Source organism: Calliphora vicina, chromosome 2 (assembly GCF_958450345.1).
Source record: "Calliphora vicina chromosome 2, idCalVici1.1, whole genome shotgun sequence".
Taxonomy (NCBI): Eukaryota; Metazoa; Arthropoda; class Insecta; order Diptera; family Calliphoridae; genus Calliphora; species Calliphora vicina.
This window is the reverse complement of record NC_088781.1, coordinates 48,394,399-48,415,106: the sequence shown is the minus strand read 5'-3', so window position 1 is coordinate 48,415,106 and position 20,708 is coordinate 48,394,399. Positions and strand designations below refer to the sequence as shown.

At 30.3% G+C, this 20,708-nt stretch overlaps 1 protein-coding gene across 2 annotated transcripts in view; it reads right to left on the bottom strand.

Moving 5' to 3' along the window:
* Positions 1-20,476, bottom strand: part of Sytalpha (Synaptotagmin alpha) — a 29,559-nt gene extending 9,083 nt beyond the window's left edge. The window contains exons 1-2 of one of the 2 annotated variants that reach the window (XM_065502059.1): positions 20,076-20,476; positions 19,889-20,009 (exon numbers count right to left, since the gene is read on the bottom strand). The gene's annotated coding sequence lies outside the window, so the exon portion shown is untranslated. The remainder of the gene's footprint in view (positions 1-19,888; positions 20,010-20,075) is intronic. The other variant, XM_065502060.1, reaches the window with a different exon arrangement.
* Between the last annotated feature and the right edge of the window lie 232 nt (positions 20,477-20,708).

Below are 20,708 nucleotides of genomic sequence, written 5' to 3'. Positions count from 1 at the left end.
TTTGAATGAAACAAACAAATTTATGATAAAATGCAATGAGAGTTTAAGTGAAAAAAAAAACAATAATAATTAAGATAAATTGATGATAAGGAATGATAATATTAACATGACTTATTATTTAATTGATTGATTGATTGACACTGAAATGTATATGTAGATAAAATTAAATGTTGCGCAATAATTGAATGACGTTGCATATTCATTAGATATTTAAGTTTTAATTCATTTGCGAAAATAGTGCATACACAAATTACAAAATGTATCTGTAACACATTCAATAGGTTTTTATATAGACAGCAAAAATATATCAGTCTTTCACATTTCCAAAAGTTCATTTTTTTTGTCTCGCAAAAAATTTCATTAACTACATATCATCAACATTTTATTGTTTCAATTAAAAAATCTATATCATTACTTATCTTGATCTTTTAATTAAAAATATTTGGCTTTGGCTTTAGGTTTCTGTGGTCAAACGTCAAAAACACACAAACAAATAGAACAAATTTAGAAACAGACCAAGTTGAAGGTTAAAAATGCTTTCCATTTCCACATCATGTTTTTATGAACTTTAACAAACAATCTGCGTTTCATAAAAACATTCTTCATTCGCACTCGCTGTCAGTCTTTTCAGTGTGAAGGAGTATCAGTTAAACAAACAAATGTTTTCATTCCATTTTTAGCATTCAACAACAAATGTTTAAATAAACATTAAACAACGTTCAAATGCGGTTGATTGTGCTTGCATTATGTTTAACCGTTGAAGAAATCCAAGGCGTAAAAATAAAACCTAAAGGAAAATAAAATTTAAACGAAATTCTCTGGTATAGACCATTGTTTTCTATAGAAATATTTCTTGGTACAGACAATGCTTTTCTATAGAACAATTTTCTATAGAAAATATCTCTTGACAAGAGAACAATTTTCTATAGAAAATGTCTCTTGACAAAGCGAACAATTTTCTATAGAAAATGTCTCTTGACAAAGCGAACAATTTTCTATAGAAAATGTCTCTTGACAAAGCGAACAATTTTCTATAGAAAATGTCTCTTGACAAAGCGAACAATTTTCTATAGAAAATGTCTCTTGACAAAGAGAACAATTTTCTATAGAAAATGTCTCTTGACAAAGAGAACAATTTTCTATAGAAAATGTCTCTTGACAAAGAGAACAATTTTCTATAGAAAATGTCTCTTGACAAAGAGAACAATTTTCTATAGAAAATGTCTCTTGACAAAGAGAACAATTTTCTATAGAAAATGTCTCTTGACAAAGAGAACAATTTTCTATAGAAAATGTCTCTTGACAAAGAGAACAATTTTCTATAGAAAATGTCTCTTGACAAAGAGAACAATTTTCTATAGAAAATGTCTCTTGACAAAGAGAACAATTTTCTATAGAAAATGTCTCTTGACAAAGAGAACAATTTTCTATAGAAAATGTCTCTTGACAAAGAGAACAATTTTCTATAGAAAATGTCTCTTGACAAAGAGAACAATTTTCTATAGAAAATGTCTCTTGACAAAGAGAACAATTTTCTATAGAAAATGTCTCTTGACAAAGAGAACAATTTTCTATAGAAAACGTCTCTTGACAAAGAGAACAATTTTCTATAGAAAACGTCTCTTGACAAAGAGAACAATTTTCTATAGAAAACGTCTCTTGACAAAGAGAACAATTTTCTATAGAAAATGTCTCTTGACAAAGAGAACAATTTTCTATAGAAAATGTCTCTTGACAAAGAGAACAATTTTCTATAGAAAATATCTCTTGACAAAGAGAACAATTTTCTATAGAAAATATCTCTTGACAAAGAGAACAATTTTCTATAGAAAATATCTCTTGACAAAGAGAACAATTTTCTATAGAAAATATCTCTTGACAAAGAGAACAATTTTCTATAGAAAGTATCTCTTGACCAGAGAACAATTTTCTATAGAAAGTATCTCTTGACCAGAGAACAATTTTCTATAGAAAATATCTCTTGACCAGAGAACAATTTTCTATAGAAAATATCTCTTGACCAGAGAACAAATTTCTCTAGAAAATATCTCTTGACAAAAGAACAATTTTCTCTAGAAAATATCTCTTGCAAGAGAACAATTTTCTCTAGAAAATATCTCTTGCAAGAGAACAATTTTCTCTAGAAAATATCTCTTGCAAGAGAACAATTTTCTCTAGAAAATATCTCTTGCAAGAGAACAATTTTCTATAGAAAATAGCTCTTGAAAAAGAGAACAATTTTCTATAGAAAATAGCTCTTGAAAAAGAGAACAATTTTAGAACAAAATATAGAAAATATCTTTTGACAAAGGGAACAATTTGCTATAGAAAATATTATAATAAATGTTTATGTCAATTTTGATCTTAAGCACCGCTTGCTTATCTGCTGGACGGTGACATGGTCTTACTCTAATGCATACAATAACTAATACTGTTTTCTATTTCTTAATGGGTTAATGCTCTGCCAACTTGTATTGTGGAAAACGCTAGTTAGTAAACATATCATTAAAACTATACAGGACATTATTTATAACATGTTTGTGCACGTATCCTCGTGAGTGAATGAGTGTATGTAATAGTAGTTGTGTATTAGTTGTTCATTCAAGCAAATTACACTATTTTTCTCTAACTAGTAAATTTGTATTGTAGTAGGTTTTCTCTGCATTTCCAACGTCTTAGTGTAAATAAAAATAAAAATAAAAAAAAACCAAGATACACAATCGCACATTTATAACAATGGAAAAAAATATAGAAAAAGTGAAGCGTGTGCTTTCGATTAAAGAGGGAAAGAAAGTGTTAATCTGTAACAGTTTTTGCCATCATTAATGTGTAACAATAAATTTCCATCATCATGTGTCGCTCGCAGATACACATGTACACAATACAAATACATACAATTTTAATTGGATTTGAAAATGAAAATGAACAACAGAATGAAGGATAGAACAAATTAAAGGTGTATAATTATGGAGATATTGTTTGCTGCTAGATGAATATTTATGCGATAATTATAGTTAAGCTTTGTAATGACAAGCTTAAGAAATTAATAGAAAACTTAATTATGTTTTAGGATTAAGTTAGAGAAAGTAATTTAAGCTAGATGTGAATAATCAGAACATTTTTATAATCCAAGATTGGTAAAAAGGTTTAATTTATTCTCTTCGGATTTGACATCAGTTTTGATACCCCAATACAAAAAATAATTTTACAATAATTGAGAAAAGTGCTCAGCGGAATTCTTTCCATGAATCATGTATGCGAGAGATCAAGTAATAATGGCAAACTTTTGTTTAGTTTTCCCTAATTTATTTGACACGTACAAAATATAAGGTAGACATGTTATATATCAATGGATAGAGGATTTTGTCTTCTTTCCAAAAATGTATATAACTTTTGACAATTAAAAAATTCATGGGATACTTTTTTGAAAAATATGACCAAAAATGCTCTTTATTGAATTTTGCATAGATACAAATTTTTCAAATTGAAATAAAATTTTTATTTATGAATATTTTTTAATAAAATTTCACAGTTATGTAGATTTTTCTATTTAAAAAGGAAAAATAAAAACAAATTTTGAAATTTGTTATCAAGTATCCCGCAATTCCCAAAAAATCTTGAAAAATCTCAAAAATGGAATTTTTTCGTTTTTTGGCTATAATATCCATAATAGGGGCGGGGTTATCGGAACCCTTTACAAGATAATTAAGAACGTATTGGGCCATCTAAAATAGGTTACTATATTTTGATATCGAGTATGCGATTTGAGAATTTTTGCCCTAAATTGAATTTTACATAAAAAATTGGCATTTTTTTAATGAACCTGATCCCGTCGGTATCAAAAATTCTAAATGTTTTTTTCATTTAAAATATTTGGCGTAAAGCTAGCTTTTCAAAAAGAACAAATTCATTATACATCGTCTTTGAAATTTTTTAGATAACTTAAAAAGAATAAAAGTACTTTTTTCCCAAAAAAATTGCGAAAAATCGCCTTTTTTATTTTTTTTATATTCAAATGCATGTAACTTTGGACTCAGTCATGATTTTTAAACAGTTCTTTCTTTATTTGATATATAGATCTGTTGTTAATCCTATAAAAGAAAAATGTGTAAAATCGGCGAATATTTGGAACCGCGGTCACCAAAAAACTGGAGTAGGGTGGGTAAAAATGTTGAAAATTCAATTTTCAAATGCGAATATCTCCTAAGCTATAAGAGATAATTGATAGCTACGGATCATTTTAAAAATTGAACATACCCGAGGTGTCATACTTTGGGAAACCCTGGTCCCGCTCCTGGTGGGGTCATGAAGTCCAATTTCATAACTTAAACTCGACTACAATTCCTCTTTGCGCATGTGAAATTTCATTCAAATCGGCGTAAGGGTTTAGAAGTTACAGATTTATTTCCCTCTTTTTTTATTCTCATACCACTGTGCGTCGTTGGGAAGATCTTTGAAATATCTATCATTAGAATCAAGCGGAGAATAACTTTTGCCAATAGATGTTACTTTGGGCTTCGTACGCTATTGCGAAGTAAAGTTCTCTCTCGAAGGACGAAGATAATACTGTACCAATCGCTCATTTTAATCGTCCTGTTCTGGTGATGGTGATGAAAATATCAGACGAGTCATTGTTGGCAATGTTTGAGAGGAAAATTCTCCGTATGATTTACGGCCATATATGTACGTATTGCTGATGGATTCAGAATTAGCTATACGAACTATAAGCCGACATATATGTAGTAAAGCGCATTAAAATCCAACGAATGCCACCGATGGGCAACGCAGCCCAATCTCCGTTGGAATGACCAGGTGCAACAAGATCTGAAAACACTGGATGCCTCCACATTGGCTTCAACGTCTTGGTTGAAATTCACATATAAAAATCAGTTTTTGGTGAAAAATTATCACAGTTTAACCTTGTTTTCTCCAAAGACAACAGAATAGAACCGCAGTAGTTTTCTCTAAGGAACTGTTTAGAATCGGAAATGGACAAATTGCGGAAGATATTTAGAGAGGTTTAATATTGATTCCACCTGCCATTAGCGACAGATGAACTCATCAATAATGTATACCAAACATTGCAAATTGATCAATCTCGTTGATGGATAATTGACGATGTCGTCAATTATCCAGTGGAATTCCTAAACTCCTTGGATTTACCTGACAAGCCGCCTCATTATTTGCGTCTTTATGTTGGATATGTCATCATTATGATACGAAATCTTTATGCGTCGATAATGACGACAGTGGCGAATGTAATTAACAATGTGATTGTGACAAAGATTTTGAAAGGGCTTGACGATGTCGTCAATTATCCTGTGGAATTCCTAAACTCTTTGGATTTGCCTGGCAAGCCGCCTCATTATTTGCGTCTTTAAGTTGGATATGTCATCATTATGATACGAAATCTTTATGCGTCGATACTGACGATAGTGGCGAATGTAATTAACAATGTGATTGTGGCAAGGATTTTGAAAGGGCTTTTCAAGGCAGAGGAATATCAAATTCCGCGAATTTCCTTCAGTTCAAACGTATTCATTTCCCAGTGAAAGTTGCATTCACTGGAAGTGTACGGAATAAAACTGAAAATGTCATAATTTTTTCTCTCATACGAGGAAATGTTTTTTAGGTCATTTCTAGAGTCGAGAATAGTACTCTCAGCATATAGTTGACTTCTCTCCAATTCTTCAAAGCGAGAAATAAGTCCGTTTTTTTATTATTCGAATCATGGGTATTATTCGTTCATTTGAAAAATAATAGATTGAGTAAAACTGTGACCTTAGAAAGCTTTACATTTTTTTTTCTGCACAAATTCCATTATTCACTTCATCAAAAGATTTTAATATTGGTATTATTTAATCTAAAATTTCTAATTCGTCCAATCACAGTTATAAATCAGGACTATTTAATGCCAATGTGGAAATAACAGAATTTTTTATACACACTATTATTTGAAGCATCTCATACGTTTCTGTTCAGGAAGTTGCATTTGTTTTTGTGTTTCAATCAACTTTTTCAAACCTCATGAGCTCTTATGAAAGTATTTAACAATTCTTTTTATTTTTGTCATTGCGCCCGACATCTCTGCTACTGCTGATTGGACTATTAGGTTTAAGCTGTGAGCGAACATGTGATGCACCTCCAGTGTCCCTTTCGAATTTCTGCTATTCTATTTTTCAGACATGCCTGAAAAACATACATGAAAAGTAGTGGATGGCAAAGGTAAGCCAAAACGATTCGAATAACGTATCGTGTGATAAATATTTGTTCAGCTTATGTGAAATGTTAAATTGCAGAGATTTAAAAGAAATGATAAAAAAAACGACTGCAGTAACGTGTCGTATGATATTTCAATTAAAGTTAAACTAGATTCTCTAACTCGTAAAATTTTTTCCTTCAGGAAACACCCTCGGGATTTTGTGTTCATGGTGTGGAAGTAAGGACAACAAGTGCTTTTGAAGGTTGCAATTCAAATCTTTCATCTAAACTTGAAACGACTTCAGTGAAAAGACGATTGTTTGAATAATCGAATTAGTGAATACTATTAAGGACTGAGATCGAAAATTTTTTAACACAAGTTTTTCATTAAAACTATTAACACAAGTATTATTTGATCAAGTTACCTTTGTAAAGCTTGTCAGTTGTTATATTTAATGCGAATTATGTATATTTATTCGATGTTAATCTGATTGAAATAAGTGACCATATAAAAATGCGTACTAAAATTATTAAATATTTTCAACAAAACTCAACTTGTTCCTACAAAAAGTTGGCCAAACAATCAATGATCTGCCGTCAAAATGATTCCAAATGTTATTAAACAGTAGCGGGAAAATTTGTCCGTTGATAGAAAACCTGGTTCATGTAGAAGGAATGGTCCAACACATACGGTAGAAAAGCAGCCCGGTTAGCTCAGTATTCGGACTATTTGGACTTATTCTTCCCAGTTTCAATAGAGCTCGTCTTTTTATCAAAAGAAAAATGTGTTCAATATATTTAAAGAAAATTGCAAAACATTTTCGAAAAATATCAACTATTTTGGAAGTTTTCTCACATGTTGGTCCACAACTCTAGTTATACTTGACCGATTTTGACCATTTTCAATAGAAATATATTTCTGATCTACACTGGTGCATATTCCTATAAACGCACTTAATTTTTGTCTGTATTTATACCCTACACCACCATAGTGGGGAGGGTATTATGTTTGTAACGCCCAAAAATATTAGTCTAACACCCACCTTAAATTATACCGATCGACTTAGAATCACTTTCTGAGTCGATTAAGCGATGTGCGTCCGTCCGTCTGGTTGGCTGGCTGTCCATGTAAACTTTGTGCGCAGAGTACAGGTCGCAATTTTGAAGATATTTCGGCTCAAGGACCAAGCCTATTAAAACTGGCTGAAATCGGTCCATTATTTCACCTAGCTCCCATAGAAATGTCCTCCCGAAATTGGACTTTATCGGTCATAAATGTTTAATTTATATATGTATCTCCACAAATTCCGCTCCAAATAAGTTTTATATACACAAAATTCATGTCACCAAATTTTGTTACGATCGGTCCATAATTAGTCATAGCTCCCATATAGACCCGCTTCCGAAAATCACGTTAACGTACATAAATCGCTTAAAAATGTTGGTAAACACACAAAATTCAACTTTAATATAGACATAAATCACACGACCTAATTTCATGGTGATCGGTTCATAATTGGCCATAGCCCCCATATAAGGCCCACTTCCGAAAATCACTCAAAAATATAAATTATTTAAATTTTAAAAGAAACATTTTTTTTGCTCTTTTACTTAGTGTAGGGTATTATATAGTCGGGCTTGACCGACCATACTTTCTTACTTGTTTCTTATTCTTGTTGTTTGCCTTAATTATGCGATCAAATGTTCTTGGTGTTATTTTAAGTGGAAGATTCGTATAAACGCAGACGTGAAATTTGTTTTTAAAAAAGTTACCAAAAATAAAATATTATCAATTTTAGTTTTTTTTTTCAACCAAAGCTACGTTTCTAATACTAACATCTCAATTTACTGCAACTTTTTCTATTTGAATCAATAAATTTCATTACTTTTAAAGATGCTCAAGTGAACTTTTTTGTTCGATCAAGAAAAGATTCCAATTAAATTTTTTCACGACCAAGGATCTTCTTAGCGAAACTGGACGTAAAATCGATCGTTTGGAAAGTGTGGTGCGAAATTTCTTCAAGAAAGGTCAAAATTGTGAAGTTCGCAAACCTACAAGGGGAAATACAAAACTAACAAGAAGACAACATAATCTATTAAAACAAGAAGCAATCCGCAACAAATTGAATTCCACACAAATAAAGAATAAATTGAATCTTCCAGTGACTTCCAAACACGTTGCACACATTTTACGAAACGAGGAAAACATAAAATGGAAAAAGCCGAAATGTACACCAATGCTAAAAAAGCACCATAAAGAAAATCGTCTAAAATTCGCAAGAAAATATATGAAATGAAAAGAATGGATGAAAAAATGGATGAAGATTGCATATTCCATTTTTTCATCCATTCTTTAATGCTGCAATCCATGTATCTAAGCAATCGAAATCTTAGTTTAATGAACATAGCATTCCTCTGTTGGACTTGTAGTCCGGACTTAAACCCAATGGAGAACTTGCGAGGATACATGGCCCGTAAAGTTTATGCAAATAATGCCCAGAATGAAAGCATAATGACTGTGACAGGGCTGAAACTAAAAACTAAACAAGTCTGGGAGGAAATTGGTTCCGATCTGCTTAAAAAATTAGTGGAATCAATGCCAGACCGTATTTTTAAAACAATCCATAACAAAGGATCATCCACACATTATTAATAATGCTACAGTGGCCCATAAATTAAAGTGCGTTTATAGGAAAATACTCTTAAAAAAAGGCTGTTAATCTCGAAAATTAAGTGAAAAAAAAATAAAGTACAAATGAATTTTTTTTTGTAAACAATATTTTAAGTGAAGTCTTAAGTAATTCAATGAACAAATTTGTAGCCCCCTACATATGTTTTTGTTTAATTTTTAAAATTTTTTTAAAAAAAAGTAGTGGGCGTTTATAAGAATATGTAGCAGTATAAAATGAAAATATCATCCATGTACGTCCTCACCTCGAGGCTCTATCGTGCAAACAACAGATGGACAGACTGATGGACGTAGTTAGATCGCCTTAGAATATATATACTTTATGGACCTAAGACCAATATTTCGATATGTTATAAACGGAATGACAAAATCATCTATTTGGTGGTGGCTATAAAATCTATGTTGCTTCATTCATTTTTTTTTTTGTGTAAACTTGTGTAATTGCTGTGACACAAAAAGAATATGTATGTAATTTAACAAGTGCAATATAAGTTAAATTTTTAAACATTTCTTCCTTAAACATCTTGCTGTGAAACTTTCTCTCGTGACATTTCCTATTAAAGTTTTCTTGCAATCACATGCATTCCAATGCCATTCAAATCTTGCAATTTCAAATATTATATAACACGCACTTCTGCTTTGCTCCCCAAACAGGAAAGCGAGTATCAGAAAATACAATAAAATATAATATGATAGTCTCAAGAATATACTTCAATATGTATGTATAGTTGTAATGGTATTACAATGTGTATTTATAAATGTCTTCCTAAGACATTCATTGTCCATTTATTATCCTTAATAGGTACTATGTTTTACTAGAGGAGACTAGTAGTATTCTTTAGGTTTTATTCACATTTATTTAATACGAATGACTGAGTGAATGAATCCATTTTTGCAAATACAAGAACCCAACAAGTAATTTTAGCCCTTCAGTTGTTTATTTAACACTTGTTAAGGAAACTTGAAATAGCGAAATAAATTCTGTTTTTTACTTTTTTATGTTTTTCATCTAAAGATGAAACTTTATGTGCTGTTGTGTGGCCTACACTCCCTGTTTTGCAACTATTTACATTTTGCTGCTACACATAAAACTAAAGTATTGTTGGGGGTGTTAACGCACCAAAAAAAAATAAAAAACAAAAGAAAAAGAAAACAAATTATAAAAAAATATAAACTGAAAGGATAATAAAGCCATAAACATGAACTTGTATCCTTAACTGGCCACAAGCCATAAATATTTATTTACTCTTTTTTTTATTTGTTTGTTTGTTTATTTGTCTATACGTTTAATATTTCTAGGTATTTAAATTCTTTAATAATTTGCTTTTTTAATCTAAATACACAGAATATAAATTTTAAATTTATTAAACACTTTCACAGTGCTCGCGCTTATCTGATCCCATAGAAAATGTTTCATTATATTGAAATTTAAATACTAACTAAACATGACATTATAATTTTTTTTTTGCATGTTTAATGAAAGCTAAATTCTTTACATATTGTCCTTTCTTTTCATTAACAATTCAACAAGCTGTCCTCCGGCCCTTTTGCCGGGTTTAATTATTTGTGAAAATTTAAACATAGAATTAAGTAAAACAACAAAAGGGGAAAATGTTTTTGTTTTTTGCATAAAATTTGCATAGAGAATTTTTGTTTGCATTTTTTTAAAGAACTTGTGAGAAGTTTAAAGAAAACAAGTTATTTTAGTGATAAACGAATGCATTCATGGCACTACATAAAGTTATTTCAATAATAAATTTGAAAATTTCTATACTTACTTCGTTTTATTGGTATTGAAACAATGAAAATTGGATGAATTTGGACTTTAAACACAAAAAGGGGAGGTATGAGTGAAGCCGAGTACATCGCATATATGCAATTTGATGTCAAATATCCGTTCGTGATCCGATTTTAAAATTAAATTCATTATTGGTTTATTCATTAAATTTCAACCAAAAAATGTGATCATAATTTTTTTAATTTCTGTCCTAAAAGATGCAGACTAAGGTATTCGAATTATTCGATTTTTCTCTTGTTCGAATAAAACGAATAATTCGAATAAGAGATTTTAACTTGTTCGAATAATTCGATCACACATTAATCGAATTATTCGAATAATTTAAATGTTTTTTGAAAAAGTAAAAAATTAAGTTTTGATGACGGTTTTTTAATATTTTATTGTTAAAGAAAAACAAAGAATTACGTTAAAGTTAACAAATCAAGTACTGATAATGTTAAAAAACATTCGAAAATAAAATCCATCATTAAATTTACAACAGAAATATTCTGATCAGATTAACTCCCGAACAATCATTGTTTGTTCGGGCAATATTTGTGTTTATCATTCGATTTATTAAATATTTTGCAACACTTACGTACGTGGTTAATAACATCACATATATATATTTTAAGATCATGGTCTTCATCTATTTCAATGTAATCATTATAAATGTCATCCTCAATATCACTTTCGACGACCGTTTCAAAATCACATTCAACTCCACTTTAAACTAAGTTAAAATTTTGATTATTAATTGCGATTCTTCTAATATTTCGCCAGCTAAATAAACAAATATTTTATTCCGCACCTTTTATTTTCATTGGCTCAAGTCCTAAGTTAAAAATTTTGAAAGATTTGTTTTTAGAATTGTAACTTCTTGCAGTAATATTTATATATTTATAGAAGGAGCTATCGGAACACTCATCTACAGTGATCGAAAGTCCCTTTGTCCCTTTGTCGAATTTCAGAAACAATACAATTTTTGTGACTTATTATTACTTATTTAAATTTGAAATTATGAAAAATTTTAAGCAATTTAATAAATTTAAATATATATGAACATTTATTCGTGTTATTCGATTATTCTACATAAAATTGTTCGAATTATTGGTTATTCGAAAATGGCCATTTTTAAATTGTTCGAATAATTATTCGTAAGAAATTATTTGATTAATCGAACGATCATTAGTCGAATGAATACCCTAATGCAGACGCACTTCATCTTAACTGTGATTGTTTGTCATTATGAATCATACAAAATAAGTGATAAAACTACATTAACAGATTTCAAAAATATTTAAAATCAAGGGTTTCAGAACGTTTTTGCTACACATATTCGGCAGTGCCTTCACTAAATTATACTTCAGAATAAAAATTTTAAATATTTTAAGGTAAACAAAATTTATTTTTTTTTCCAAAGTTGTTTTTTTAATTTTTTTGAAAATTTTTTTTTCGAATTGTTTTAATATTTCTTTTTTTAAATTTTAAGATTTTTAATTTTTTAAAATTTTTTTTTTATTTTAATATTTGGCGAAAAAAAAAATTTTGGTGAAAAAAAAATTCGGATTAAATAATATGTTTTCCGATTTTGACTCATTGTAGGTCCAACTTACTATGATCTATGATCGTTGCAAAGGTCTTTGAAATATCTATCATTAGATATCCATATTGTCTATATTAATGACTTAGTAATACAGATATAGGTCAAACATGGAGGTTGTCCTGGTTTTTTCCTAATATCTCAGGACCGATTTTCTCGATTTTAAATAGCAAAATAGTGTATGTAAGTTATTTGGTGGCTTCGGAAAGTTGATTTCAACAGACAGATGGACATGGCTTAATCGGAAAATTATATTGTGGAAATTACAAACGGAATGACAAACTTATCTCACGAAGGTGAAAATCAATTTAACGTTTGGTAAAATCATCACTAAGATTTTACTGCAGCATTAGTAAGAATTAGTCTAAACTTATAGAATTATGCGGAATTTATTTTTAAGTTTCATTATGTGTAATTGATTTATATTACTGTACGGAGTTCGTTTGCGACTATATGGAGTACCTGCTACAATTGTGAAAGTCTACAAAATTTAAACGATTCAATTTCTTATTACTGCATGTGGTTTAATCTTCATAAGGTCTTCGGGTCAAATTTTACCCATTTTGAAATTGATTATTTTCTAAAAGTGAGTGGTTGATATCTTCGGGTCATATTTGACCTGAAGATACGCACAATTAAGTTAAATGTTTAAAGACCTTTGGTAGCACTACAATATATCTTTGGTAGCAACAATATATATCGATCTTTTTCATCATATATTTTCCGGGTTTTCCCAGGTAAATACCAAAGCAATGTTTTTGTTATCCTTCATAAGGTCTCCGGGTCAAATTTCACCCATCTTGATATTAAAATTGAATTTTTCTAAAAGTGAGTGGTTGATATTATCCTTCGCCATGAGTGGCAAGAGTATATATAAATTTGTCATTCCGTTTACAATTTCTACATTTTTGATTTGCGACCCCACAAAGTATATATGTATATTCTGGATCGTTATAGATACCAACGTCGATATAGCCATGCCCGTCTGTCCGTCTGTATGTTTAAATCAACTTTCCGTAGCCTCCATATAACTTAAATACATGTTCATACATCAATATATCGGGAATTTTTCCGGCTCGGTTGCTATTATGGTTTTTATCCCGGGAATTCCCGGTACAAATTTTCGGGGAATTTTGTCAATTTTTTACTAACCGATTCCCGGGCATTTTAGTCGGGATTCCCGAGAATTAAAAATTTAAAACTACAAAAAAGTAAGTTAGAACTCTATTTTTTTAACAAAAAAGTGAAAAGTTTTTTTTACAGTTTTTCGTTTGTATCTCGGCAATACTAGATCACCTATTATTATTATTTATTTGGGGTTTTTCCAATGAACATTTAAAAAAGCATATGGAAAACTGCACGATCTAGAAATAATGATGAATAATCTTCAATGTCAAGATTGATTCAAGTATAGAATAGATTTTGGCCTTGAAAGGAAACACAGCAATAGTCCTTGGTAACAATGATAGCTTTATAATGAGTGTGTTTTACAGATGTTGTATTATAAAAATTCAACTTTGAATCCAATAATTTGAAATTTTCGAGATCAACATAAATTATATCTCTTACACAGAGAAAACAGATTCGTGATGGCAACCGAATTTGTTGCCAATCGAATGATTCTGTCTTTGTGACCGATTTTTACAGTTGTGGCTACAATATTTTGGAAGGGGCAACTAAAGTTTGGTTGCCCCAACTGAAATTCTTCTTTATCAACTGACTTTCTGTTGTTAGAACTGAAAAATTCTATGTGTGCAACCGAATCATTCGATTGGCAACAAATTCGGTTGCTATCACAAATCTGTTTTCTCTGTGTAAGTACTATTCAATTGAATGTATTGAATTCATTCCTTTTACTAAAAGGCTTAAAAAATTTTTTTTCAATTCATTTTGAAAATGATTAAAAGCTAAATAAAACTGAATGAAGAAAAAACATTTTAACTCAATTTGTAGTAGATTTGAATCAACAAAAATTTAATCATTCAAAGTTTGAATAAATTCTGTTATTAATTAACTTCAAAACTAATTCAATTTAAGTGCAGCTTTTGAAGGAAGCTAAAGAATTAGATATTGGGAATGGATTTATGAAATGAAAGGCTGACATTTTTTAATTACGGATTAAGATTTTAGTGAATTAAGCTAAAATTTAATTAATTACTACGAAGCTCTATATATAATGATTATAACACTAAGTTTTTATATGAAATTTTGCTATAATATTCATAGTTTACAGTATTATTAGTATTATATTCCCGGGTACCCGGGAATGTAGAGACAAATTTTACCGATTCCCGGTAATCAAAAAAGGTCGGGCAATTAAAAACCCTAGTTGCTATTTAAAATCGACAAAAATCGGCCCATAACTGGCTGAAATATAAGGAATAAACCGGGACAACCTCGATTTTTGCCCTATTTTCGATCTATATCAGAATTACTAAGTCATTAATATAGACAATATGGATATCTAATGATAAATATTTCAAAGTCCATTGCTACGATGTATATAAGGCTATATATAGTAAGTTGGACCTACAATGGGTAAAAATCGGGAAAAATATTTTTTATCAAAACATTTTTTTGTCATAAATTCTTTTTTTAAGTGTAGTGTGAAGTGTAGATATATAAGATTCGGCACAGCCGAATATACGATAGGAGTGGCAAAACGTAACGGGTTAGTATTAATATAAAAAGTGGCGAAAAAATAATTTTAAATTTGTCTAACTTAAAACCACATAACTTTTGATAAAGTAGTGATTTTTTAACAACTCTGAAATTATAATTTTCAAATGCGCATCTCTCGTAAACTAAAACAGAGAACATATAAAGCTATAGTCTAATGTAAGTATTTATGAACTGAATATCAAAAGAAATAAATCCATTTTTCAAACTAATTTATTAAAACATTTTTGATTTCATTTTACAAGTACAATAAAATAATGTTAATGCAATGAACAAAAAAGTATACTACAATAAAGCAAGCAACACGCACATCAAATATAGTAATTTAACAGCAAAGAAATACAAAATATTCAGGGTTATTCCAGTTCTCAATTTAAAAATGCTTTTACCATATATAATTACAACAAATTATATAGTATCTTGATAGAGTTGCGTCACATTGCACGTGCACTGAGAGGAACACCATATCCTTATGATCTTACCAAGATCATCATCTTAAAATGTTTACAATATTCAATTTCCAGGGGTCTTGAACCAATCCCAGACCAAATAATAGAAATTGGTGTGCAGAGCCTAAATAACTCAGAACCGGCACACAGAGGTGCCGAAGGTACTCATTTTGTGGATTAATTGAAAAAATAAATTTCAAGTATCGTGAAAACTGAAAGTAACCCGCTTAAAGAGCACAACATTCTACATCAGCGGGCAATAAGTTAATGTCAAATATGAAATGGTATTTTTATAGTCACGTGTTGAAATAAAAAATCTGCGTAAATAAATACTATTTATAATAAGTAATTTCCAAAAATTAATAAATCTAATTAAGCAATCATCAAGTTCAGGTATTTATTGATATGTCTCGGTTAAATTGTAGTTTTTATATTGGAAGTGAAAGAAAAATGTATTTTATCAGTTCAAATGGGTATAAAGTTATAAGTTGGACTCAGTTGGGCAGATAATTTAATATATAGTTAAGCGTTGGTTTAGAAAAAATTAGGTTGCGCCTCATAAATTATATGCAAATTAGTAGCAGCTTTACATGCTAAGTCTACAAACAAAAAGCCCTTTGTGATACTTTTCTTTATTTCAGTTAAGTTTAGTTTTCCATCCGTTGAGTTTCTAATCGTGAATGAATAGCATGCGGGAATGTAACAATTTAATTCTCACGCACTCACTCTTGTGTATGATAAAATTTGATATTGGGAGCCACGTAAAATTGTTTGAGCCTCGCTATTGTGGTTGTTGAAATATTAATAAATCTATGAAAAAAGGGCATTTGACCCCACTGTGCGGCGTCTAGTCCGGTCCAGTCTTCATTTATCTGGTTCACCCCATTTGGTTAGTTTTCTATTACTAGAATATATCAGTAGTAAATTTCACAATTAATACTGTTACATTTTTACCTTTTAAAAACTATGGTTTATTTCCTTTAACCCTTTCGGGACGGAGTTTTATTTTGATAACCAATATATTATGGTAGAAATTTTTGCATATTCTAAAAGCTGTGGAAAAAATATTATGTTCTACATACTCAGAAATTCTCAAGTCGTCATTTTGTCCCGGGACATATAATCATTTTGCGTGGGACATATAATCCCAATCAGTGTTCTTGATGGGTGATTCGAAATTAAAAAATTAATAAAACATCAGAATATTATAAAAATTTGATGAAAGTACATATTTATTTGCTTATTTATAAATGTTATTAGGGATTTAATTTGTGGATTGGTCCAAAACACTTGTAAGGTTTTTTATATTGCTTGACGGGGATATTGTTTATATGTAATTTTTTAAATCGGATTCCTAACTAATAGATTCGTTTTGTACCACTTTGGAATACCCTGGACGCGCCACTGATCCAAACTCAAAATTTGAACTCGACCAGACTTCCACTTTGCGCATGCCAAATTTCATTCAAATTGGACTAAGCATTTAGAAGTTACAGATTTATTTCCCTCTATTTTTTTTATACCACTGTGCGGCCGTCTTCCAAACTGCTCAAATTTCAACAATGTTGTGAAATTCATTGTAAAGCTGACATTTATTTAAATAAATGTAAATGGTCCAAATGGTCCCTTAACCTAAGATTCGTAATTTTTTATTTTTCTCAGTCCTATTTTAAGTCAGATCCTTGAATTTTTGTATATAGCATTGGTTTATAAAAAGCGCTAAAAATCAAAGTCAGTATATATCACCGTTCAAAAATTACAAAGGAAACAATTAAAAAATTGGACCAAATGGGCTTAACCTAACAGCAGGATTAAAGTTTGAGAAAAATTGGTGTTTGAGAAGCATTATGAAACTTTGAACCAGCCGTTAAAATCGTTATATTTGAATTCAAGTACAATTTCGTAACAATAGTGTTTAAACCGAACAAAAGTGAATAAATAACTATGGATTGATAATCTCAAAATCCGTAGTGTGATCTGATAAAACGGAAGTGATAGTGGGATTCGTGGGATTAAGTTCCTTTACAATCCTTAATACTTATGTATATAAAAACTATTTTTGGATGATTTGGATAAATTTATAACTTAAAATTGCAGAATTTTTTCAAATGTTTAATTTTTGTTTTGCTATGAACTTTTCTCATCTTTTATATGTAAGTATATTACGAGCCAAAAGAACGGCTCAAATTTTGTGTCCAATAACAAATCAATCCAATTTCGGCTGCTCTGTTCAGAAGTGAATCGTATCCCAAATAGTAGTTCGACGAGGCTAGGTCTGGACTATAAGGAAGCAGAACTTTACTACCACTTCTTTCTAAATAGTTTTTAGCAGGCATTTGGTCTAGCATTGTCATGATGGAATATTACGGTTCCATGTCTGGCCGCATATTTCGGCCAATGTTCGCTTCAAACGAATGAGTTGAGTTCGGTACAGGTTCACTGTAATGGTCTCCCACCAAATACTGAACATTACCTTAGCGCCATGGATATTTAGCTTTGGTATCGATACAGCTGTTTGGCCGGACTTCACAAACGATCTGTTTCGCATCGGGTGTTCGTAATGAATCCATTTTCGATCGCAAGTAATTATTCGGTGCACAAATTATTTTCTTTTATAGCGTTCGAGCATTATTTCGGACATGCAACATCGTCTATGAAGTTAGATCGGCTTCAATTCCCAATTTCCCTACCATTGGATGAATCCTGCAGCTCGCAAACGTTTTTAAATTGCTGATTGAGTACCTCCCAATGATATTGCAAGCTCTTTTTAAGTTTGACAACAATCTTCATGGAGCAATTCCTCCAATTCTTGCTGTTCAAACTTTTTTGGCTGGTTTAGGCAGTATTTCTCTTTCGTGTCAAAATCACCACTTCTGAACCACACAAACTATCTCTCGCACGTTGAAACATTCACCATAAGCTTTGGTGAGCAATCGGAGTACTTCGGCGTCACTTACTTTAAAGTAAAGAAACTTCCTGCATATGACGCTCTGTTGGTACAAAATTCGACATATTCGAAGCAAAAAAAGGGGGTCAAGAGAAATCATGAACCGATTATCATCATTTTAAACAAAGTTTGTTCTTTTATTATAGGACTAAAGTAAAGAAAGTTTCTCTAATATCTCTGGTTCTGCTAGACCGATTTTGACCATTTTCAATAACAATACTACATAAAGTGGACAAAATGGTATCCAAAGTAAGTGATAGTAAAATCAAATTCAGCACATAGAAGACAAGGCTATTCAGTTGAAAACGGAGAATGATAACGAAGAAGATCCGAATGACTATTTATCAATCCATTTAATTCACCAAATATCCTTATATTATAAGGATGCAGAATACATGTGCGGTACAGTGAAATCATTCCACTGGATTTTCCATACAAATTCCGACATATTTTTAGAAGTATTCAAAAGAAAGCTGCAGTAAAAAAATTTCTGAGCGAACCCAGTTTTCCTTTAGAGAGACATTGACTTTCAATCACATCTCTTCTATTGAGTTAGCATTTGGAAAATTTTTGTGGACTTAGAAAGAGCATAAGAGACAATATTATCTCTATTAGTATTCGATCTATTTGTTATCGGCACAGAGAAATCTCAGTGTTACATATGTTTTAGTGACAGAGACAGAGATTCGCATTTTCAATACCAACATGTTAGGCTTTTACCAGGGCTATATATTTTCTAGACATTTTTATACTTTTCGATAAATTTCAAATTCTTTACAAATGCGTTCATACGATATAGGCTCCGGAATAACTCGAGTCTCGCTCGGCCAAAGATCGTCAGCCCAGCGACAGCAGTATCAAACGAAAGTTTTTTTCCGCTGGAAAGAACTCGCATCAAGAACAACAACAACTTCATTTACAGGCTAAACACAAAAATTGTAAGAAAAAATTAAGATTTTATGACTTAGAAGTGAATGTAAAAACTATGCTGAAATCAATCAGCCTATCTTTACTGATATCAAGTTAAAGTAATTGAGCATTAAAGGAAATAAATATCTTTTCAATTTCTAATTTGTTATTAAAATGATTCTTTTCTTAAAACAAAATCAGCTTAAGTTGTGACGAGTCCACAAATTCTATGTTGAACACATGTTGAAATATGGACAACATATTTTTCTTCTCTCTCACCTTTTGCATCACAGCATCTAATAACATATTAATTGAACATATGTTCATTTGGCCATAAATTCCCAACTGAACGAAATTCCTGTAAAATAGAGAAAAGCTCGCACATGTTTCCATAGGTATTTGCTAAATAAATATTTCACATATAAATTTATTTACTCATTTTTTTGTGTAACATTATTTGTTTAGTAAACAAATATTGTCAGTTCAGTTGGTCAAATGTACACTTATTAAGGCAACTACAGATACAACAAATTTACAAGTAATTTTTAGCCTCAAATATCCTAAAGGCATTAATAAATAATTTATTGTAGAAAACAATATTGCAGCTTACATTTACAAACAAAAATAGACTCACACTTATTCAGAGCTGAAGGAAAAGGAAATCTCAAATCTCTCACAAAGACTTATGTACAAATGTTTATGGTTCTAGAAGTCTAGTAGATGTAGTGGGGGAGTTTATTTAGATAAACAAATTCCTATAAATTTTAAAAAATTTAAAATTTTTCAAAAGAAAATTTTTAATTATTTAAAAAAAAACTTACCCTTTTTGTTGTTTTTCTTTAGTTTTTTATTAATAATTTGTTATTTTCAGCTTCGAATATTGTTAATAATCCTGACAATATGTTAACATTTCATTTTCATTTCAAAGTCATTACCAACAAAATTACACCCAAAAATCACTCTAAATAAAGTCAACAAATTTGTGCAAAATATTTCATCAACTAAATAATTTATTACTGTTTATTTGTTGTTGTTATTATAATTATTATTACTATTATTATCGGTTAATAATTTATTAAACAAATAAATAAATATTTGTATTATTTTTTTTATTATTTTGTTGTTGTTTAGTTGTGTGTTTTTATTGTTTTTTTGTGTATGTATTTATTTTTTTTCTGATTTTTTTTTCTTCTTCTGTATATATGTTGTTATTGCCTCTGAGGTAGAATTATAACTACGAATAAAATACAAACCCTATGACCGCTTATCACTTGTGTGTAGCGGTACATTATATACTTTCGTTTTCCCTCAATGTAAAGTTGTCCAATAACATATTGTTTCGTTCTCAAGCTTTTTTATTTGTCCTAAAGTTGTTACATTGTATGTGTTTAGTGTGAGATTATTGAAAGTTGAAAGGAAAAGCAACAGTAAATTATACCGTAAAAGGTGGGAGA